Source organism: Monodon monoceros, unplaced genomic scaffold, assembly GCF_005190385.1.
Source record: "Monodon monoceros isolate NGI ecotype Baffin Bay Population unplaced genomic scaffold, NGI_Narwhal_1 Super_Scaffold_10, whole genome shotgun sequence".
Classification (NCBI taxonomy): Eukaryota; Metazoa; Chordata; class Mammalia; order Artiodactyla; family Monodontidae; genus Monodon; species Monodon monoceros.
In genome coordinates, this window is record NW_021703766.1 from 14,568,186 (window position 1) to 14,592,721 (window position 24,536).

The 24,536-nt window shown below is 39.5% G+C and overlaps 1 protein-coding gene across 2 annotated transcripts in view; it reads right to left on the bottom strand.

Annotated features, from left to right (window-relative positions):
- Positions 1–22,995, bottom strand: part of AP1G1 (adaptor related protein complex 1 subunit gamma 1) — an 80,124-nt gene extending 57,129 nt beyond the window's left edge. For both annotated transcript variants that reach the window (XM_029242555.1, XM_029242546.1), the window contains exon 1: positions 22,662–22,995. The gene's annotated coding sequence lies outside the window, so the exon portion shown is untranslated. The remainder of the gene's footprint in view (positions 1–22,661) is intronic.
- Between the last annotated feature and the right edge of the window lie 1,541 nt (positions 22,996–24,536).

Here is a 24,536-nt window from a genome sequence, read left to right on the forward strand (position 1 = left end):
GGCTGTGTTGGGTCTTCGTTGCTGCCTGCAGGCTTTCTCTAGTTGGGGTGAGCAGGGGCCACTCTTTGTTGCGGTGTGCGGGCTTCTCATTGCGGTGGCTTCTCTTGTTGCAGAGCATGGGCTCTAGACACGTGGGCTACAGTAGTTGTGGCTCGTGGGCTCTAGAGTGCAGAGCTCAGTAGTTGTGGCGCACGAGCTTAGTTGCTCCGCGGCATGTGGGATCTTCCTGGACCAGGGCTCGAACCCGTGTCCCTTACACTGGCAGGCAGATTCTTAACCACTGCGCCACCAGGGAAGCCCCTGTTTTGTTAATTTTTAAAAGAACTATTCAAGGGTCTAGCGTTTGTAGTTTACAAAGCACTTCTACATTTATTATCTTCATCATCTCATTTGTTCCTTAGATCATTTTGAAGTAAGGGCAGAAAATCATTATCCCCACTTTTCCTTTGATGAAACTTGGTCTTAGAGCAACTATTCAACTTGCTTAACGTCACAAAGGCGGTAGCTGACAGAGCTAGCACCTGAACATGGTATTAAAACTCCAAGAGTTCTTCCCAATACTTCAAAAATAAACATTATATTGGACTTCCCCAGTAGTCCAGTGGTTAAGACTCAGCACTTCCAATGCAGGGGGACATAAGATCCCACATGCCGTGCGGTGCGGCCAAAAAAAAATTTTTTTTAATAAATAAATAAACATTATATATACATGAAATAATATGATTGCTAGGATTTGTTTTAAACTACTCCCGGGGGAGGAACTTCCCTGGTGGTCCAGGGTTTAAGAATCCGCCTTCCAATGCAGGGGACACACGTTTGATCCCTGGTCGAGGATCTAAGCCCGTGTGCCACAACTAGAGAGAAGCCCAAGCACCGCAACAAAGAGCCCGCACGCAAAGAAGGATCCTGCGTGCCGCGATGAAGATCCCAAGTGCTGCAACTAAGACTCAACGCAGCAATAAATAAATAAATATTAAAAAAAGAAAATACTCCCGGGGGAAAAAATATTGAGGAAGGAAAATAGGAGAGAAAAATATGCAACAAAATGGGCAAAATATTGATCACTGATGAAGGTATATGATAAATACATGATGGTACATTATATTATTCTCTATTTTCATGTGTATTAGAAATTGTTCATAACCAAAAGCTTTTCAAAAGTCAAAAAGCCTCAACAGGGGCTTCCCTGGTGGCACAGTGGTTGAGAGTCCGCCTGCCGATGCAGGGGACACGGGTTCGTGCCCTGGTCTGGGAAGATCCCACATGCCGCGTAGCGGCTGGGCCCGTGAGCCATGGCTGCTGAACCTGTGTGTCCAGAGTGCTCCGGAACCCGAGAGGCCACAACAGTGAGAGGCCGGCGTACCGTAAAAAGAAAAAAAAAAAAGATGTTAATCACAAAAAACAGACATCTTAAGTTAATGATTTTAGTGCTTTTCTATGTATGGGAAAATGCAAGAGTCTAGGTTTACTTAAATCATTCCTTTGATATGCATCTTAACTACTGAGGGCTGGTATCCTGTTTTTCTCCATCCTGAATTCCCTTCAGGGTGCACCACTGGGGGGCTGCAGGGGCAACAGTGGCTGATGGCTTGATGGCTGGAAACGCTCTTTGTTTACTGAAATGGCAGGCAATATTTTTTTTTTGTCCACATAGGTATGAATGAAAAACAAAAGTTTATTTACATAGTACAGAATTTAGTTTATATTTAGTATATTTCAGAATATATTCTAAGATCAAAACTAAACAAAAAGTTCTAGTTCCAGTGAAGATGGGTATAAACAACACTCCATGGAGACTCCTGCCTCTCTCTCCTCTGAATGCAACTAAAATCCTCGACAAAATGCATGCCACAGCTACCTGAGGACTCTGAAAAATAAATGACAGCAAGCAGACTAAAAGCTATCATTTTCCTCCAGTATTGCCCAGCCTGTACCCAAGGGCAGCCCAAAACCCTGAAGTGCTCGCTGGGTACAGAGAAGGAACTCTAAGAAAAACCCTCTCTTTCTGGTCCAAGGAGCAGGGAAAGAAATATAAAGGACAATGGAGGAAAAGGCTCTCTTTTGTTTAGTTTTGTCCTTCACTCCACCCGTGCCCCTAGGCAATACTGCAACGGTGCTGGCTGTGGCAGAAAAGCAATGGCAGTAACAGCCAGGCAGGCACCTAGAAACAGGGAAAGGGAGACTCTGCTCTTCTGACCAGAGGAGCTGATCCTAAGAGCGTGGCGTAAGTCACTCCCTATCCTCCCACTGCTTGATAAAGGGTGAATTCGCCAAGAAAATAGAACAATCCTAATTGCAAACGTATTCGACAGTAGTGCTAAAACATACATGAGGCAAAAATTGACGGATATGAAAGGAAAAATAAACCACCACTCAATTATAGTTAGAGACTTCAACATGCTTTCTAAGAATAGAACTATAGACAGAGTATCAGCAAAGGTGTAAAAGACATGAATGCCACTGTCAACTAACTGGATCTAACCAATATCTATAGAACACCCCAACCAACAACAACAGAATATACATTCTTCTCAATTACAGAACATTCACCAAGATAGACCATGTCTTGGGCCATTAAAAAAAAAAGGGAATTCCCAGGCGGTCCAGTGGTTAAGAGTCGGTGCTTTCACTGCCGTGGCCAGGGTTCAATCTCTGGTCGGGGAACTGAGATTCCGCAAGCCACGCAGCCAAAAAAAAACATTAATAAATTTAAACGTATGGAAATTATACAAAATATGGTCTCTGACTATAAGGGAATTAAACTAGAAATCAGTAACAGAAAGCTAACTGTAAAACTCTCTGTGTACTTGGAAATTAAACAATACATTCCGAAATAATCCATGGGTAAAAGAGGAAATATCAAGGGAAATTCGTAAATACAGTGAACAAAAACATAAAAACACATCAAAATCTGAGTTATACACTAAAGCAGTGCTTAGTGTGAAACATACAGCATTAAATGCTTGTATAAGAACAGAAGAAACATGTCAACAATCTGACAATATAAGGTTCTACTTTAATAAACTAGAGGGAGGGGCTTCCCTGGTGGCGCAGCGGTTGAGAGTCTGCCTGCCGATGTAGGGGACTCGGGTTCGTGCCCCGGTCCGGGAAGATCCCACATGCCGTGGAGCGGCTGGGCCCGTGAGCCATGGCCGCTGAGCCTGCGCGTCAGTCCGGAGCCTGTGCTCCGCAGCGGGAGAGGCCACGACAGTGAGAGGCCCGCGTACCGCAAAAAAAAAAAGAAACTAGAGGGAATTCCCTGGCAGTCCGGTGGTTAGGACTCCAAGCTTTCACTGCTGAGGGTACGGGTTCAATCCAGGTCATCCGTGGTCAACCCTGGTCGGGGAACTAAGATCCCGTGAGCTGTGTGGTGCAGCTAAAAAAAAAAAAAACAAAAAAACCAATACTAGAAAAATAGCAAAATAAACCTAAAAGAACTAAAAAAAAGCAAATAATAATAATTTTTAAAAATCCAGAAATCAATTAAATTAAAAACAAAAAAATATATCAAGTCAATGAAACCAAAACCTGGTTCTTTGAAAAGACCAATAAAATTGACGAACCTCTGACCAGACGATAAAACAGAAACAATACGATTACCAATTATTAGGAATGAAAGAGGGGATATCACCACAAACATGAGAAGGATAATTAGGTAATAGTATGAACAACTCAATGCACATCACACCTGGACATCCATATGCCAAAAAAAAAAAAGAACCTTGACCTAAATTTCACACCTATTAACTCAAAATGGATCATAGATCTAAATGTAAAACATACAACTATAAAACTTTTAGAAGAAAATATAGGAGAAAACCTTCATGACCTGGGGTTAGGCAGAATTCTTAGACATTATACCAAAGGCACAACCCACAAAAGAAAAAAATGATAAAACTGTACTTTTTTTTCATAAAAAGTACAAACTTTTGTGCTATGAAAAACACTACTACGAAAATGAAAAGACAAGTTACAGAGACTGGGATATTTGCAAATCACATATCAACAAAGGACACGTTATGTATTCAGAACATATAAAGAACTCTTTGCAGTACGTGGGCCTCTCACTGTCACGTTGCGGAGCACAGGCTCCAGACGCACAGGCCCAGCGGCCACGGCTCACGGGCCCAGCCGCTCCGCGGCATGTGGGATCCTCCTGGACCGGGGCACAAACCCACGTCGCCTGCATCAGCAGGCGGACTGTCAACCACTGCGCCACCAGGGAAGCCCTAAAGAACTCTTAAAAACACAACAGTTAAAACAAACCAACCCAATTTTTTAAAACAGGCAAAAGATTAAAATGGATACTTTACCAAAAAGGTATAAGGATAATAAATAAGCATATTTAAAAGATGCTCAACTACATTAGGCATTAGAGAAACACAAATTAAAACCACAGTAAGATACTGCTACACACCTATTAGAGTGGCTAAAACACCAAGTGCTGGGGAGGATGCAGAGCAAATGGAACTCTCATACACTGCTGGAGGGGATGCAAAATGGTACTGCCATTCTGGAAAACAGTTTGACAGTTTCTTATGAACTTAAAACATACGCTTACCATATGACCCAGCAATCCCACAACTTGGAATTTATCATAGAAAAATGAAAACTTTTGTTCACACAAAAACCTATACATGAATGTTTATAGCAGCTCTGTTCATAATTGCCAAAAACTGGAAATAAAATGCGGTAAATCCATAAAAATGGAACACTATGTAGCAATTTAAAAGGGAACAAACTATTGCTACATGGCATTACACAGCTCTAAGGTATTATGCCTAATGAAAGAAAACTGTCTCAGAAAAGGTTACATATTGAATGATTCCATTTATATGAAATTCTCAAGAAGACAAAACTATAATGATGGAGAACAGATCAATGGTTGCCAGAGGTTAAGGTTGGGGAGACTAAAAAGGGACAGCCTGTGGAAGTTTTTCTGAGATGACAGAACTGTATGCTAATTGTGGTGGTTATTACATAAATCTATACATGTGTTAAAGTTCACAGGACTGTACACTCCAAAAATGGTCGATTTTACTGTATGCTAACTAAAAAATTAGAGTTTTTAAAAAGTAAACAAAAAAGCCTTCAATTAAACAAATTAGACCTTTTTGACCAGGTATAATAATATACACTTGAGATATTAAGTAGGCTAGTGAGAAAGTTACTAATTGTTCCAACCTGCTTTAAGACACATTTCACTGCTAATAAAACAAAACTGTTCAGCCTATAAAAGATAATAGCAAACCCTTATTTAAGGGGTGGCTGAAGGCAGGCCTCACCTGAAAGATGAAGTCATGTTCTTTGCCAGTAAAGTAGGGATGGGTGACAGGGAACTAAAAGGTGCTCTACTGAGCTAACCCCCATGAAGCTGTGAAGGTGTCAAGCTGTCTAGAAAGGAGTTCCTGAGTGGCATGTTGAAACGTAGTGCTTTCCAAACACAGGCAGGTCAGAAAAGGTGTCTGTTAAGCCTGTTAAGCTATATCCCTTTTGGACTTCTAAACAGGTGAACTGAGACTAAAAGAGGATAATGCTTTAATTACATGGAGAGGGACAATGACAAATCTTTGAGAACTTGTATTTCTCTTTATTTCTACCTTAGGGCTTCCCTGGTGGCACAGTGGTTAAGAATCCGCCTGCCAATTCAGGGTACACGGGTTCAAGCCCTGGTCCAGGAAGATCCCACATGCCGCAGAGCAACTAAGCCCGTGAGCCACAACTACTGAGCCTGCGCTCTAGAGCTCACGAGCCACAACTACTGAGCCCGCATGCCACAACTACTGAAGCCTGCACGCCTAGAGCCCGTGCTCCGCAACAAGAGAAGCCATCATAATGAGAAGCCCGTGCACCACAACGAAGAGTAGCCCCCGCTCACCGCAACTAGAGAAAGCCCGCGTGCAGCAAAAAAGACACAACACAACCAAACATAAATAAACAAAACTATATTTCTACCTTAGATATGTAAGAAAGTCTATTCTAAAATTCCAGCCATTTCAAATCCTGCAAAAGAGAAAATCAAAAAGCTTGCGTCTGGTCTTCCCTGGTGACGCAGTAGTTCAGAGTCTGCCTGCCAATGCAGGGGACACGGGTTCGAGCCCTGGTCTGGGAGGATCCCACATGCCGCGGAGCAACTAGGCCCGTGAGCCACAACTACTGAGCCTGCGCGTCTAGAGTTTGTGCTCCACAACAAGAGAGGCCAGTGAGAGGCCCGTGCACCACGATTAAGAGTGGCCCCCGCTTGTCGCAACTAGAGAAAGCCCATGCACAGAAACGAAGACCCAACACAGCCAAAAATAAATAAATAAAATTAAAAAAAAAAAAAAAAAGCTTGTGTCTATGTTTTGGCCAAATCACTGAAAGGAGGGAGGCACACCACAGGAACTATGCATTGGAAGTAGTAGCAATTAAAGTCAAAGAATTAACAAATGGAAGGAAAAATCACTGGGCTACAGAATTGGGCCTAGTAAGGTAGCCTCTCCTCTGGCCTCCTCCCCAAGTCTTCTTACATTAATAAACCTTAGAGATTATGGTTTTATATTCTGAATGAAGATTTTGAATGACAAAGTTCTTAAATCTTTCAAATACATACTCTTAACATGTTGAATATCCCTCAGACACTGTTTCTACAAAGAACATATTTAAAAGAAATGTTAGCACCAAAACAATAAAAGAAAGATCCTAATAATCAACCACCATTGTCGGCCAAGCTACCTAGGGCAAAACCGCCTGACTTCTCCAAGTCTCTGTTCCATCAACTAAAAAATAAGGGTATCGAATCAGCTTTAAAAATCTGTGGGGGCCTTCCCTGGCGGTGCAGTGGTTAAGAATCTGCCTGCCAACGCAGGGGACATGGGTCAGAGCCCTGGTCCGGGAAGATCCCACATGCTGCAGAGCAACTAAGCCTGTGTGCCACAACTACTGAGCCTGTGCTCTAGAGCCCACGAGCCACAACTATTGAGCCCACATGCCGCAACTACTGAAGCTGCCTAGAGCCCATGCTCCGCAACAAGAGAAGCCACCACAATGAGAAGCCCACACACCGCAAAGAACAGTAACCCCATTCACCACAACTAGAGAAAGCGTGCATGCAGCAATGAAGACCCAATGCAGCCAAAAATAAATTAAAAAAAAAAAAAAAAAGAGCTGTTGGAGAAAGTTCACAACTCTTTCAAAAAAAAAAAATCTATGAGAACAAATATTTGATGATCACATTACATATCATCCTATTCTCAGTTTGTCAATTTTAAAAGTATCATTATTTATAAATCAAAGGTACTCCCTTTATTTGACTGTTTGTACAGTACAAGCATCTCTGTACAAGGAAATAATAAACTAAACCAAACTTCAATAAGGAGCAAAATATACTATACTTAACTGAAATACAGCCATTAAGTTTGAGAATCTTGAATTCAGAAAGCAGCAGGATCAAGGTCTTTAATCAGAAAATGAAAATGAAAAAAAAAAAGTTTAACAGTTCAGGGCCCATTAGACTACAGTTATAAAACAGAGAATACAACATCATAAATGACATCAACATTAGCATCATTTAAATCTATTTCAAAATGGAAAGGGAGAATGTAAAAACTTTGGAATCAGAAGTTAGCTTCATGCACCTCTTCGTTTTCCTCCTTGTTCAATTCAATTAGTCACACTACCCCAGAGATGACCTAAGTAACACGTAAGGGAAACACATTATACCAGTAAGTGCCAACCACTCATTCAACAAATATTTGCTGAGCATTCTCTATGCCAGGCATTGCAATAGGTGCTGGGGACTGGCAAGGACACAGTCTCTGTCCTTAAGATCTCAGTCTACTGAGGAAAACAGATTTTTAAATTCCAGCCACACAATAAAAAGCAGAAATTGCTAATCAATGACAGAACAGAAAATTATATAAGCCAAATTTTGTCATGGCCAAACTAACTCAATATAATTAGAAATTTTTTCTTTTGTGAAATTTAGTGATTTCTGGATCAGCCGAACAAATCCAAAATCCCATACAGAAAGATATTTGTAGCACAGTACCAGTACACAATTACTCATCTAAAACCTTTTAGGGAGAACTGAGAACTTCCTGAATTTTAGAAAGGTAATACAGTACCTACACTGTATGTCATAATTTGCCCACTATGTCTGGAGCAGCAGACATAGTTCCATTATCAAACAATATTTCTGCAGTAACACATAAGAATATTTACACCAAATGAGAGAAATAAATATTATAAACAGCCTCATATCTGGTCAGATCAGACTTTAACACCAAAAGAATTATGAAGAACATCTGGTTTTCAGTATTTTGGGGATTTCAGAACTGTTAAAGAGATTGTGCATCCTCATCCTTATCCAATGACCCTATCATTGTTTAAAATGATGACCCTGGAGTAAAATTACCTAGGTTTGAACCCCAGCTCCACCACTTATTAGCTGTGTGTCCTTGTGTAAATGGCTTAACCTCTCAGAGTTGTGTCCTCATCTGCAAAATGGGGGGCGGGAGTGTGTGTGAAGTACCTACCTCAATGGGTTGTTACAAGAATTAAATTAGAATACATGTAAAATTCTTAGCAAAGTGCCTGGCACCCAGTAATCACTAAACAAATGTTGGCCATAATGTTGGCTATATGAACAAATTATTCTTGCATAAAATAATTGAGCAAAAATAAGTTGAAGAAAGATACACAGTATCAATACTTATAAAGGTTTAAAACACATGAAAGTGCCTATTCTTTAGAGATACTACAAAAATGCATTAAGAGTATATGTATAACTGAATCACTTTGCTGTATACCTGAAACACTGTAAATCAACTATACTTCAATTTTAAAAATGCAGTAAGAGAATAAGAAAGAACATGAATGTAAAAGATAACGATCAAATCCAACACAGCGGCACATCTGGGAGGGAGGCGAATATGATCAGGGGCAGTGATACACAGGAAACTTCAGCTATACTAGTGATGTTTTATTTCTTAGACTAGGTAGTAGGTAAGTGAAGGTTTATTATTTTCCAAATGCTTTATATCTGAAACATTTCTAAAAATTGGATTCAAATACATCTAATCTATGTAATGAATGTTGCAGACTATGTAACATACTTTTATTACAGTGTTGAGGATTTCCTTATTTTTTGAAAGTTTTTACTTGCTTTTCAAAATACTCAAAAACCACGAGATTCCTTAAAATACAACAGCTTAAACACCTATCATAAAAAACAATAAACTCTATGCTTTTTAAAAAAATTTGTAAGAATATAATGTATATAGTAATGACTCAGCTATATGCAACATAGCTGAGAATCCAAAACACATTTTCATAATCTCGTGCAGCCAATAGAGAGCATCACATCAACACACATCTACACAGAATATCTACTTTACTGTATTTGCAGGTTCTTATTCAGCCTTTTCCAGAATAGAACAAATTAGAGAACTAGAGCAACTGAAGAGGTTGGGGGGCCAGGAGAAAGAAGCTGTTTTGGGAAAGGACACTGATGGTAGTTAAAGTGTCACCTAACAGCAAGGGAAAAAACAAAAACGGTAGCAAAGCAAACAAATAAAACTTACATATAACAGAAAAAAGCATTCAAAAGCATAGTAGCAAGACTAATAAATTCTAGAGATCTGCTATAACAACACTGTGCCTATACAATATTATACAGTGCAACTGAAAATTTGTCCAGAGGATAGCTCTTATTGCATTCTTACCACAATTTAAAAAATAAAGTTTGTGCCCTTACTTGATTGACTTCTATACTATTAAAAAAAGTTAAATGATTAATCAAAAAGGAAAAGATCAAATCACTGGTAAATCTCTGCCTTTGGGGCTTCCCTGGTGGTGCAGTGGTTGAGAGTCCGCCTGCCGATGCAGGAGACACAGGTTTGTGCCCCGGTCCGGGAAGATCCCACATGCCGCGGAGCGGATAGGCCCGTGAGCCATGGCCGCTGAGCCTGCGCGTCCGGAGCCTGTGCTCCGCAACGGGAGAGGCCACATCAGTGAGAGGCCCGCGCACCGCAAAAAAAAAAAAAAATCTCTGCCTTTGACTTCCACAATAATTACCTTAATTTACAGCTTTTTAAAAAATATCCTCAATTAAAGTATTTATCTTACACACACACATACACACACACACACAGAGCATAGCAGTCTGATGATACTTAAGTGTGCTAGCAAAAAGTCTTCAAGTCTCCCTATAGTCCTAAGGGTATTAACAAATTACAAACAGTACCATAATCCATTTTTATAATAAGACCCTGGTTCATCAAGGAATGGTTCACAAAGATCAACATTTAAAGTAGAAGGTAGAAAAAACTGAATATAAAACTATATCCTAACTCATCAAATTATACATTAAATATGTGCAATTTTGTCTATTATACCTCAATAAAGCTGTTTAAAAAATAAAGGTAACAATTACATGAAAATAAAGAGTATCCACTGAATAACCAATTTCTAAAAATTATGTAGTTCAGATACTGTCTGCTCTTATTAATTTAACTACCTGACCCATCAAAGGCTGAGAAAGATATATTTAAGTCTATTACCATGACTATGTGCCTGTCAACTTCTCCTTTTACATCTAACCACCTATATTTAGTATTTCAATGGTTTCAGCCAATGATTAAATGTCTATATATTTTATATGTACATGCTTGTACACTTTTTCAAAATAAAATGTCCTTCTTTGTCATCTTTTATAAAACTAATAATAAAAAGTAAAACACTAGGACAAGGACAGAAAGGAAACACAGAAAAATTAAAAGTCTGACTTGTTAAGGTACAACGACTGTGGTTAAATATATTCTATTTAATTAATGGTTATGATAAATAATGATGAAAAATATAGAGAAAAAAGGAAGTGTGAAATTCATTTTGGAAAAATTTCTATCCAAAATGGTTAAACAAAATTAGGTTTTGGAGCTTAAACTAAATTAGATTACTTTACATACCCAAAGTAATCAAAATTATAAATGCTTCATATAGGAAAGAAAAATTTTAAACAGTATAAGAGACCAGAAAAAAAAAATGACTGCATATGCTCCAATTCTCCTAAATTTTATCCCCCAAATGGAGAAAATTGTTATTTTCCAAAATCTCTGCAAATCCCTTTGTGGGATAAAGATTTTCCTCATACATCAATACCACCTCCAAGCCATAATCTCTTTTTTTCCTTTGAAATACCTATTTTTCCCACTCAAATATAAGTTCCCTGAAGCCTGATCCTTGTTTTATTCATCCTTGTATTCCTCTTGCCTAAAAGAGTAGGAACTCACTAAATACTGTATTTATTGAATTCTAAAGGCTAGAAGTCTTATCTAAAGAAAATACACTTGTCCTTTCCAAAGCATACAAAATAAAGTGCACTGGCTGCTAACACCTATGGGAAAGGACTCAACCCACTCCTCTATTCTACCCTGCTCAGTTAACTTTTCTTCCTACTTCTGACCTCACTCCCGGGCTGTGAGCTCTGAGCTGACAGCCAACAGTCAAAAACATATAACTAGGACTTCCCTGGTGGCACAGTGGTTAAGAATCCACCTGCCAATGCAGGGGACATGGGTTCGAGCCCTGGTCTGGGAAGATCCCACATGCAGCAGAGCAACTAAGCCCGTGCGCCACAACTACTGAGCCCGCATGCCACAACTACTCAAGCCTGGGCACCTAGAGCCTGTGCTCCACAATAAGAGAGCCCCGGCAATGAGAACCCCGCGCACTGCAATGAAGAGTAGCCTCCACTCGCCGCAACTAGAGAAAGCCTGTGTGCAGCAACGAAGACCCAACGCAGCCATAAAAAAATAAATGTACTTGTTTATTTTATTTATTTATTTATTTATTATTTAAAAAGCATATAACCAAGAGGCTGGGGCTCCTGCTTGCTATTTGGTCCTTCTTCCTCTAAACTTAAAGCTTAGATTTGAGCTCTAAATCTAAAAAGAAATCCTAAATTAAAAGCGATTTTCAATATTAAAATTATCTCCTTTTCTATCCACTCACTATACTTGAAGTCTTTCTTGCTAAACAATCAGAAATTAGATCTCAGTTAACTTTACCACTCATTACTGTGTAACAATCCAGTCACAGATTTCTAAGTATGGCTGAAAATACTCAAGGGACCTAAGTTAACACTGGGCAAAACCCTCCAAAAGAAGTTACTCTGCTTTCTCTCTCATACTCTCCATATGGCCTATAATTTCAAATTATGCTCCCCTCAGAACCTCTATTTCAGATTTTTATCTTGTATGTATATTTGAATTGCTTTAGTGCATTTAAAACTTGCAAAATACTATGACCAAAATAGTAAGAATGCTTAATAGTAAGAAACTTAAACCAAATTGATCAACAGTATTATGCTTCAATCAGACTTTTGCTTTCCAATATATCTTACAGACACCACCTGTCATTAATATGACTTAGCTTTCTCACTGTGTTTTTATGGTTTTCTTTCTTTTGGGGAAAGTGGGCGGGGAGGGGGAGGCAGTGCACATCTTATTTCTCCTGTATGAAGAATGTGTTCATAGAAGGGAATGTTCTACAGAGTGAAGAAAAAGGAGAGACCAGTGTTAGTACATCATTGTTTGAATAAAAGAGATTAAATCTGGGGATAAGTATTTTGGTCTCTGGAGAGGCAAACACGATTGTGGGACAGGGATAGTTCTTTCATCAAGTTTCACAGTGGCCTAGAATGATGAAACACTCAAGACCAGCCAACTTTATATGCTCTGGTTTCAGGCTCACAATGCAGCTTTCTGATTATTAATCACCTTCTTAAGTACCTTGCCTCCCAAACACCTCCATACAAGGAACAGAAGAATGTCCTGGAAAGTAGACACAGGTAATTCAGTAGAAAAGCATAACCCCTTATGAATTACAACACTGTTATTTTAACTTACACATCAGTGAGTTCAATCAAGATGAATCATTCCAAGGTGAAATACTGAAATGGAATTTCTGGATCTTCAAGGCTAAGGCTGTGAAACGAGTGACCACATTAAGATACCACCACACCCTGTCTAGGCAGCCAGTCGGCATCCCTCTGAGAGATCTTAAGCTCAGTTCTCCCTAAAATGCCACAGTGTTACAGGAATCTTCTTTTATGCTTAATTATCCATAACCAAAACTGAGATTTTAAAAATGGATATATGTAAATGCAAATGTCTACTGAACGATTCGATCACATTAATTCACATGAAAAGCAATAAAGGCCGAATAGGGCTTCCCTGGTGGCACAGTGGTTAAGAATCCGCCTGCCAATGCAGGAAACATGGGTTCGAGCCCTAGTCTGGGAAGATCCCACATGCCGTGGATCAACTAAGCCCGTGTGCCACGACTACTGAGCCTGCGCTGTAGAACCCATGAGCCACAACTCCTGAAGCCCGTGGGCCTAGAGCCCATGCTCTGCAAAAAGAAGCCACCGCAATGAGAAGCCCGGGCACTACAAAGAGTAGCCCCCGGTCACCGCAACTAGAGGAAAGCCCGCGTGCAGCAACAAAGACCCAATGCAGCCAAAAATAAATAAATAAATAAATAAATTCATTTTTTAAAAAGGCCCAATAAACAATGATAGATGAACATGATCAACATCAAATTTGACACAAATAAAATAAAAAGCAATTTTTCACTCTCCTAACCCTGATTTTAGCAAAGATATCCTAGAGTCCTCAATTATCAAAAACTGTCACAAAATTCTCCAAATAAAATCTTAATTTTCTTAAAGATACGCTCCAAAGGATAAGATAAATTTTAAGGGAAATATCTGTGCCTAGTGTTAATATAGATGCATTTTTAACTTCTGTATATTTTGATATCTTTCATATAATGAACATGCATAATTTGAGAATTCTTGCTTTGAAGAGTCAAACAAATTAACAAAAACTACAAGAATGGATAAATAAAGCAAAACTGCAAACTTTCAAAATAATAAGATGGTATTCATCCTAAAAGGACAGAGTCACAGTTATCTATGGGCATTTTTCTACACAGTGACATTAGAAAGTTATGAGAAAATGATTTAATACTAAGATAACAAATTCTCCCTAGCACATTCTTCATGAATCCAAGTTCTGTTAATTTGGGATAGCAAGAAGGGGGTGGGGATGAGGGGCTCTGGTCTATAAGAAATGAAAGATTCATTTTTAACCTATATTTGACATTACTCAGAAATAGAGGGGGGAAAAGTCCCACTTACAACAGTGCCGAAAACTATAAAATATCTAGGAATAAATTTAGCAAGAAAGGTACATGAACTAGATGAAGACAGGTATTAAATCTATGAAACCTTTACTGAAGAACCTAAAACTAAAATAAGACCTCAATAAATGGAAACATCATAATAAGGAAAAGTTATCCTCATTAAAAAATGTCAGAAAAAAAAAATGTCAGGCCTCCCAAAATTAATATATGAATACAGTGCAATTCCAAACACTGAGCTTGGGCTTCCCTGGTGGCACAGTGGTTAAGAATCTATCTGCCAATGCAGAGGACGTGGGTTCCAGCCCTAGTCCAGAAAGATCCCACATGTTGCAGAGCAATTAAGCCCGTCTGCCACAACTACTGAGCCTGTGCTCTACAGCCCACGTGCCACACTACTGAGTCCACATGCCACAACTACTGAAGCCCGCACACCTAGAGCCCATGCCTCTCAACAATAGAAGCCACCACAATGAGAAGCCTGCGCACTGCAGAGGAGCCCCCACTCGCTGCAACTAAACAAAGCCCACGCACAGCAATGAAGACCTAACACAGCCAAAAATAAAATAAATTTTTAAAAATTAATTAAAAATAAAAAAACACTGGGCTTTTCCGAGGTTTTCTGAACTCAACAGAATTATTTTCAACCCATACAGATATAAGAATAAATGTTTAAGAACAGTCAAGAAAATGGAAAAGTACAGTGACAGGAGCTATTCTTAACAGAGTGTAAGTTTCTATAAAGTTATGATATTCAAAACAGTAAAATAATGGTACAGGAAGAATAAAACAGAACATCCAGAAATAGAGCAAACATATATGGGAACTTTACATATGATAAGGTGGCATTTAATTCATTGAGAAAAGGATGGTTTATTTAGTCTAAACATAGTTGGCTCTTTATACAAAGGAAAACCATAAGACCCCTTCACACTATATAAAAATTAACTCCAGATTAATAAACGCATGTGTTATACAACAAAGAATTAATGTACCATAAGATGTTCCTACAAGATAAGGAGAAAAATAACTTGAAAGAAAAATGAACCAAGGACATAGACAATTCTCAGTAAAGGAAATCCAAAAGGCCAAAAATCATATCAAAAGAGGCTAGCTCCAGCAATAGTCAAGGAAATAAAATTAAGACGAAACTGAGAAACCATTTACCAACTAGCAGAGCAGCAAAAATTAAATTAAGTAATTACGTCTAACGATGTGATGTTATGGAGAACCCACTGCTAGTGGAGATGGAAATTATGACAACCTATTTAGAGAGTAATCTGGCAATAATAACATTTAAAATATAATTCCTTAAAAAATAAAATAAATAAAATAAAATATAATTCCTTTAACTCAGAAATCCCACCTTGGAGATTCTAGCCTGTAGAAATAATAGCATCAGCAAATAAGGTGACATGTACAAGAATGTTTACTGTAGCGCTGTTTGTAGTGGCAAAATCTAGAAACAGCCCAAATGTCCACAAGAAAATAACTGAATAAGTTACGTAGAGTACATCCATACTATGAGACATAATAGGGATATTTAAAAGAACAAGATAGAATTATATTTACTGACTATGATGTGTTAAGAAAACCTTGTTACACGGTAACATAAAAAGTATGATCAAAAAAAAAAAGGTACGCTCTACCTTTTGTAAAAACAAAGAATCCCTATATATGCACATTTATGTTGTATATATAGTACTTAACAAAGCATGGAGAGAAATGTTGAAGTATACCCATAATCTGGTAAAATGGCTGGGCAGTAATAACAAAGGGATTAGGGAAATGAACAGCTTTTTTAGAAGTATGTCTTTAGATTTTTTTCATTTATTACAATGGACCTCTATGATGTTGTAAATTAAAGACTTTTAAAAATCCTCAGCACTATTAAAGTAGATTATTCAAACACAAGGGGAGAGGGACTTCCCTGGTGGCGCAGTGGTTAAGACCCCTTGCTCCCAATGCAGGGAGCCTGGGTTCAAGCCCTGATCAGGGAACTAGATCCCACGTGCATGCCGCAACTAAGAGTTCACATGCCACAACTAAGGAGCCCGCATGCCACAACTAAGACCCAGTGCAACCGAATAAATATTTTTTAAAAATTCACTTTGTTATACAGCAGAAACTAACATAATATTGTAAAGCAATTACACTCCAATAAAGATGTTAAAAAACAAAAAAACACAAAAGGAGAGTCAGTAACAAATCACTGAACTATCAACATATTTCCATTTTGGGGGAAAAGACTGAAGTTCTCAACTTACTATTAGTTTCTTCAGTATAATGAATTACATAATAGGTATTCAAAAGAAAGAAAAAAGATGGCAGGAAGAGTAGATTTCTTTGCTGTCACTTGAAGCTTTTGCATAAGAAAGAGTCTGAACAAATTGCAAAGAGGAAAGGATAATATCAATTTTAGAATTAAACATCTAAATAATATTTTCAAAGACACGGAGATAAGGTTTTGTATATGTTCTAAACCTGAAAATAAACTTCACTAACATCAACTCTATCGGTCACAAGTAAATGACCTGTAGTAAACTTCCATAGCTCACTTAGGACCCTGACTGCTTTTGGCTTGACCAATTACCGTATATCTGAGGACCTGAACATGTTTCCATATTATTTTCATTCATATCATCTATTCTGCAGAGTAGCTACTAAGTGCCAGGCACTGTGCTATGTACTAGGGATGCCATCAATTAGATAGTTCTTGTCCTCTGAAGCTCAGGAAAAGCAACAATTCAACAAATACTAAAAAAAAAAAAAAAAGTACTATACTCCTTTGCCTGGTGTAGAGAGGAAGGAAGTAGGTTCACCAGATGGAAGGGAGAAAGAAAAGCATTCCAGGTATAAGCAGAACAGGTACAATGAATGAAAGAACATGGAGTATTCAAGGAACAGCAAAAAGTTCAGGGTGTGTAAATAGAATAATACAACCAAGTGCTAGTAAAGTCAAATTGTAAGCAACTTCCTCATTCTACTTTCTCAAATAATCAACACCATCTATTAAGCTTTCATCATGTAAAGTTTCTAAAGAAAATGCAGAGGTCATGTCTTCACTGACAGAGAGAAATACACATATAAAAAAATCAAATATATTTATTGAGTACTATCAGAAAAAGAGGCTCAGGGACTTCCCTGGTGGTCCGGTGGCTGGGACTCCATGCTCCCAATGCAAGGAGCCAGGGTTCCACCCCTAGTCAGGGAGATGGATCCCACGTGCTGCAACAGAGAGCCTCATGCCGCAACTAAGACCCGATGCAGCCAAATAAATAAATAAGTAAATATTTTTGAAAAAGAAAAAGAGACTCTTTTTTGTTTGGTTGACTGTTTTTTAAATTTTTGGCCACACAGAGTGGCATGCAGGATCTTAGTTCCCTGACCAGGGATCGAACCCACACCCCCTGCAATGGAAGCATGCAGTCTTAACCACTGGACCACCAGAGAAAGCCCAAGACTGCTTCTTCTTACAACAGTTTTTCTTCGGTAATCATACCCAAAAAACCCTAATATCTACAAAGATTCAATTAACTCTACACAGTGTACCTATTTTTTCAGTTAGTTTCCCCATTTATTTCAAACGAGTATTTTCACCATATTTTAAAAGTATCATGTTATGAAAATTTTCAAAAAGTGGGAAGGGAATCTTTCATGCAGACTTTAAAAAGGAATTAAAAAAATAACTTCCCTTCCTTTTCTTCAGCTTGAAACTGAACAATTTCCCAAGAGTGAGGTTTAGTAAGTAGCTACTAAACTGAGCTGCAAAAACACTGATGGAACTTCTTTTAATTTGAGTTGTTCAACTGTGTGATCATTTACAAAAGTTACATCTTATAACCAAGTAGTGTACATCATCTATGCTCTGACAGTCTTAATTTTAACCCAAAGGCTTATAAGGAGGGGAGTGCAAATATTTTACAGTTCCAAAGATCTAAGTTCATGTCTTTCTCATATTTGCTCTTCCCAAGAATCCATAACATTAACCTCAAAGCCAGATAAGCTGCAAAGCCTAGGATGCTCAGCCCAACACAATCAGCTACAACATGCAAACTGGAGCGAGCAAAGCAACTGCATATCAGGTATACACTGTGACTTCTGCACTGTAACAACAGAGAAAGGAGGGTAAAAACTACTTGCCTTTAAAATGTCTTTAATTATTAATAAAGTACAAAGGTCACATATGTTTTCTCCATCTTTAAAAAAAGAAAAAACAATTTTTTTTCCTTCTAAGACTGTTTTTCACTGGTAATACTTATAACTCATTAATTTTCTCTCTCCAATGGTCTGAGTAGGCCAAAACAAGGCCCCCCCCAAAAAAGGCAAAATTTCCAAGTACCTAGTGAAAAAAACATTTCTCTTTTAATCATATTATCCTAACCCTTGCCCTTTTTTGTACAAAAGTGTTAGTTAATACTGACTCAACAAGTTTGGCAAGTGTGGGGGTTTTTTTCTTCCACTTTTGGACTCTTCAAACTTTGACAAGAGATTGTTCCAGTAAGCAGAACTCATGGCAAATTAAGCGTTTTATGTTACTCCTTCAGTGAAGAAAAACCTTACATGTACTTTGAAGGTAGAAATGACGCCTTTACTGATACAAAATTTTCTATACGAAAAGCAAATGGAGGGCTTCCCTGGTGGCGCAGTGGTTAAGAATCCGCCTGCCAATGCAGGAAACGGGTTTGAGCCCTGGTCCGGGAAGATCCCACATGCCACGGAGCAACTAAGCCCATGTGCCACAACTACAGAGCCTGCGCTCTAGAGCCCGCGAACCACAACTACTGAGCCCACGTGCCACGACTACTGAAGCCCACGCACCTAGAGCCCAATGCTCCGCAATAAGAGAAGCCACCACAATGAGAAGCGCACACACCGCAACGAAGAGTAGCCCCCGCTCGATGCAACTAAAGAAAGCCCACATGCAGCAATGAAAACCTAATGCAGCCAAAAATAAATTAATTAATTTTTTAAAAAAGCAAATGGAAAAATCCTAATACTTTTTAACAAAGATGATTCTCAAAACCTATAAACCAAGAAACATAAGAACTTAGATAAATCTGTATGTTCCCTTAATTTTAAAACTGCTACTTTAATACCATCCTGCATGAAAGAAACTGAATGTAAGTAACAAAGGGATGAAAGAACGCCAAAATCAACTGAGAACGATTCATAAAGGAAGACTGAATGATAAGCACCTAAAACAGATAAACAGGTTGCTGCAGTTTGAAGAAAGGTGATAGTTTTAGATTTTCTGAAGCTAAATCTAAATAAGAGTTTTCAAGTTTTTATATCAAATCCTGCTGTATACACAAAACTTTTAAATTCTCAGCAAATGCAAATAAGGGGATTAAGCATTTTGAAAATCTGTTTTGGTATGTATTTTCCCAATTCAATTTTTTTAATTAAAAAATAATCTTTTGGAAAATACTCATTCAACTTTTTCAATTTGCATAGAGTTGTTACAAATCACATAAAAACTTGAGTTTTTGTATTTGTACACGACTGATTTCAAGACTACTTTAAAAATAGTGAGATGAAATATCACCAAGGCATTGCTGACAATTTTTGTACTTTATAGTTTCACTCTAAAATTCATCTTCAAATCTAGAACTGCTGTCAGTGAAACAGATCAAAGAACAAGCAACTGCTCCAAAAGAAAATAAACTGAGGATTCCTAAACAATGTTTATTTCAAGTATAATCCCAACAACCCCTTAGACAAAGTAGACATTCAAGTATGTGCTGATCAATCAAAGGTGCACTAAAATAGGGGCTTCCCTGGTGGTGCAGTGGTTAAGAATCTGCCGGCCAATGCAGGGTACACGGGTTCGAGCCCCGGTCCAGGAAGATCCCATATGCCGCAGAGCAACTAAGCCTGCACTAAGCAACTAAGCAACTGAGCCTGCACTCAAGAGCCCGCGGGCCACAACTCCTGAAGCCCGGGCGCCTGAAGCCCATGCTCTGCAACAAGAGAAGCCACCACAATGAGAAGCCCGCGCACCACAACGAAGAGTAGCCCCTGCTCACCACAACTAGAGAAAGCCCACACACAGCAACAAGGACCCAACGCAACCAAAAATAAATAAATAAATAAATAATAATAATAATTTTTTTAATGTGCACTAAAATAAACACTTTACTTATCATTTGCAAGGCAAAGGATGCTTTCTCCAATTGAACGCAAACTACCTAAGAATGAATGACATTTAAATACCAGTACATAATACCATGAAATGAACTGAGCAAATAACACCTATCTGATAGCTCTTCCAATACCTTGTTTTAAAAGTGTATCTCAGAGACTCCCCTGGTGGCGCAGTGGTTAAGAATCCGCCTGCCAAGGCACTGGTTCGAGCCCTGGTCTGGGAAGACCCCACATGCCGTGGAGCAACTAAGCCCATGCACCACAACTACTGAGGCTGCGCTCTAGAGCCCGCGAGCCACAACTACTGGGGCCGTGTGCACAACTACTGAACCCCACACACCTAGAGCCCGTGCTCCTTAACAAAGACGAGCCACCCCAATAAGAAGCCCGCACACCGCAACCAAGAGTAGCCCCTGCTCACTGCAACTAGAGAAAGCCTGTGCACAGCAACGAAGACTCAATGCAGCCAAAGATAAATAAATAAATAAATAAATAAATAAATAAATTTATTTTAAAAATAAATTAAAAAAAATATATATATAAGTGTATCTCAGAAATGGAACATTTCAGTAACAACTACAAGGGGATACTTAGTAAATGAGTGAGGATTCCATATATGTTCTGTTTGACAGTTCTTTAAACCAAAAGAGAAAACTCCATAGCTTCAGAGTAAATACACAAATAGTAAATATATTTTTGAAAAGTCTCCTTAAAACAAATAACAAGAACACTATTTACAATGAAAACATTCACTTTTCTACTAAGACATCATAAGACTAGTACAGGAATTTATCTACCTGATAAGAACAACGCACTTATACATGGATTAGAAGTATTAAAAGATTTGATCCAGTTCAAGTTATAAATTTAAGTTTCAGCAGTCACTAGGCTACAATCTCAAATAAGTTATTTCTCTTTTGCAGATGTTAAAACGCAGGCTGAGGTGAAACAGAGATGACTCAATCACACCTAACTTGAAATGTAAGAAATAATCAGTGAATTGCAGTGAAATGCTTTTTATTCAAGCATGCTATACTGCAAAACATATGTTAAGAGTAGAATAAAAGTGGTGAAATTATGGGTACCTGGAGAGTCTATATTTTTAAAACAAAAGTTAAGGGGTATACAGTCTGACAAGCACTATGGAGAACAGTAAAAATGAGTATTTAAAATCCAACTATCTCCAGAAAAATCCGATACTCGAAGTCAATCCAAGTATTTTTTTGGAGTTAGTCAACGAAGAACACTACTGTACAAACCACTTGAAAGTTAAAATCACTAAGAAATTTTCATTCACTCCTCTCTTCTGTTAACTAATCCCTACAGCAGCCAAAAAAGTTACTTTCCTTTCTACCAATGTCAGATTAAGATTCTTTTTCAAAAAATAAAAATTCTTTTTCACAGGCAGATTTCCATGGTCAGGGATATATATCAAAAAAAATACTAAGTGTCAAAAAGTACCCAAAAGCTAAGTGTTCAGCATAGAAAAGGGAATCCACAAATGAGAAAACATTTGACAGCCTCTGCCTACCACCTTCCCCCCCCAAAGCCCTTTAATGAACTTTATAAACATTTACTGTTGAAGTACACTCTGAGCAAGCGGTTCGACGAATCTCCTACACCTAACAAGGAAACACAACCAACGTCCCGACTCTGTCAAGCGGTCAAGAAGATCGGGAGAATTATTAGTTATCGACGCCTGCAGAATCAGGAGTTTGAGAGAAGGGTAAACAGTGTATTCGCAGGTGAGTTTAAGAAAATAGAGGAGAGAAAAAAAAAAAAAAGCCCGGAAAATTGGGAAAGAAGTTGGTCGGAAGGCTAGAGAGAAAGCGAGGCCAATGTCCAGTTTGAAAAGAACGGCAATGCAGGTGCAGACGACGTTCAACTGAGCATCTGGAAGTGCTGAAGAGAGTTCCACGAAAGACCTGACCCAGGTACGAGATACAAGAACGCTGATACGTGGCATAGAGAATACACGCGGGGGTGAGACCCGCCCCGCAAACCCTAGGCTCTCTGAATGAGCCCCAAAAGGAGGAGCGCAGGCTGAGAAAATCAATGGGTCCAAGGAGGCCCGCACCGGCTGGGCAACGCCACAGCAAGGAACGCAGCCGCGCGCGGACCCTCCCGGTCCGACGCTTCGGGGTCGGCGCTCAAGAAGTCGTAACAACCCCTGAGCTCCGGGCCCCTCCTGGCCCAGCTTCTGTCCTCTCTTCACCCCCCACGGTCTGGGACCGGACACCTGGGATTGACAGGAAGCTTCTGGCCGAGCGCTCCCGGCAGGCGCGGGGTAAAAAAGGCAATATGCTCTTTGCGCCGCGAGTGACACTCACCGGCCCGAAACCTCGAACGAAACCTGCAGCTCCGGGGGCGGCAGCAGCAGTGGCAGCAGGGGCAGCAGGAACCTAACATCCAAAATGGCGGCTCCCTCGGCCTCACCACCGCTACTGCAGGCGGAGGGATCCGTAGGTCGGAAGGAGTTTTTAACTAACTTTGCACACTATCGCAGAAACTTCGGTCCCTATCTCCCTCTGCTTGTCGATCCCGCGTCCCCTGACCGCAACTTCTCGTGCCTCCCCTCTCCTATTATCCAAGAACTTGGACCCCACCGAGGACTATTTGCCAAGGAGGAGGCGACTGCTCCTGGCAGAGCGACGCAAAGCGTAGCAAGAATCGGGGCTGTCACTGATGACGCGAGACGCTGCTGCCGAGTCACCGCTGCGAAGAGTCTGAGCGAGAAAGATCCGGTCGACCCCAGAGCCCACGGACATTGGTTCCGCTTTGGTGGGGGGGGGGGGGGCTACCAGGAAGTGGCGGGGCCACCTGAAGAGGGTGGGGCTAGCAAGGTAGCGAAGGAAGTGGGGAGGCGAGGCAGATGGGGTCGGAGAGCACTGAACCAGGCTGTGCCGGTCCTAATCCACCAGAACCCCAAATTCTCACCCATCAAGTTTGAGACCTGAGCTTTCTCTTTAGGTTAACTTCAGGAACATGCTCCAAGTGGTCTTGGATTCTGAGGTTTTTATGGCATCTTTGCAATGTATTTTATAAAAATAAAAAGGATGACACAGAAGAATAGATTCCAAGCCCAGTATCACCTTTCAACCTGTGCATTGAAAAAGATATTTAAACTCTCTGGGCTTCAATTTCCTCAAATGTAAAAAGAGAGGATTTGGACTAGTGATAGCTAAAACCATTCCAGAATGGGCTTTCTGACTGATTCCATGCACTAATGACCTGAGCCAAAAGAGTCCAACCATACAGGTCCTGGCTTGATAAATAATCACTAACACCTGACACGAATATTTTCCATGTTTATGTAAAGAGAGCCAAGATATCTTGGCCCGTTTAAATGAAAGGTGACCTACCATTCCTTCAGATGAAATGGCAATAAAGTATCCCTGAAAGTGAATAAAGCAGAGCACCTAGCTAGATGACAAAGAGAACTGAACTAACCACAAATCTTGAGTTTAGGACCTGTCATCAGCAGGAGGTTGTACTTTTTTACTTTGCGGGTTTCATGCAGGGGATTTCAAAACAGTTTACAAAAATTGAGTTTAGTAGGCCCGCCTGTACAATTTCGTTCTTGAACTACTGGGGCATGCCAAGTGGCCGTAAAGAAAGGAGGCCAAGGGCGTAATAATAGTAATTATCATTTTTCATTATCAAATATTGATATCACATTGTTTATAAAAGCATCTTCGTATATGTAATCTAATTTGACCCTCGCGACAACCTCCTGAGTCAGACTAGATAAGCATAAGTAACTTAGTTTTACAAATAAGGAGAATGAGGCTCAGAGAAGCTGTAACTTGCTAAACGACCCTCCCTCTCTCCTCCCCCACTGGGGTTCACCTATGTGGTACCACCTTAGGAGTTAGAAAATTGTAGGTACCCACTCACCCTCCCCCACACTCAGAGTGGTATCAACCGAGAGCAAATGATTTGGGGAGCAGAATGCTTATGGAATTCAGTCACTTCATATCCCCTCCATGCGCTACTGTATAGTACAGCTCTTGATCACAGGGCAAGTAAAGTAAAACTAGAACACCATAATAATGCCGTAACGCAGATTTCACTGAGGTATAGCTATACATGCTAAAGTACAGTATGGGGCTACCGTAAAAGTAAGGAGTTTGCAGGTTCCAAAGCAGTTACCTACAGCATTCTGTTTGCAAGTCACAAAAATTTGCTTAGAAGTCGAATTTAAG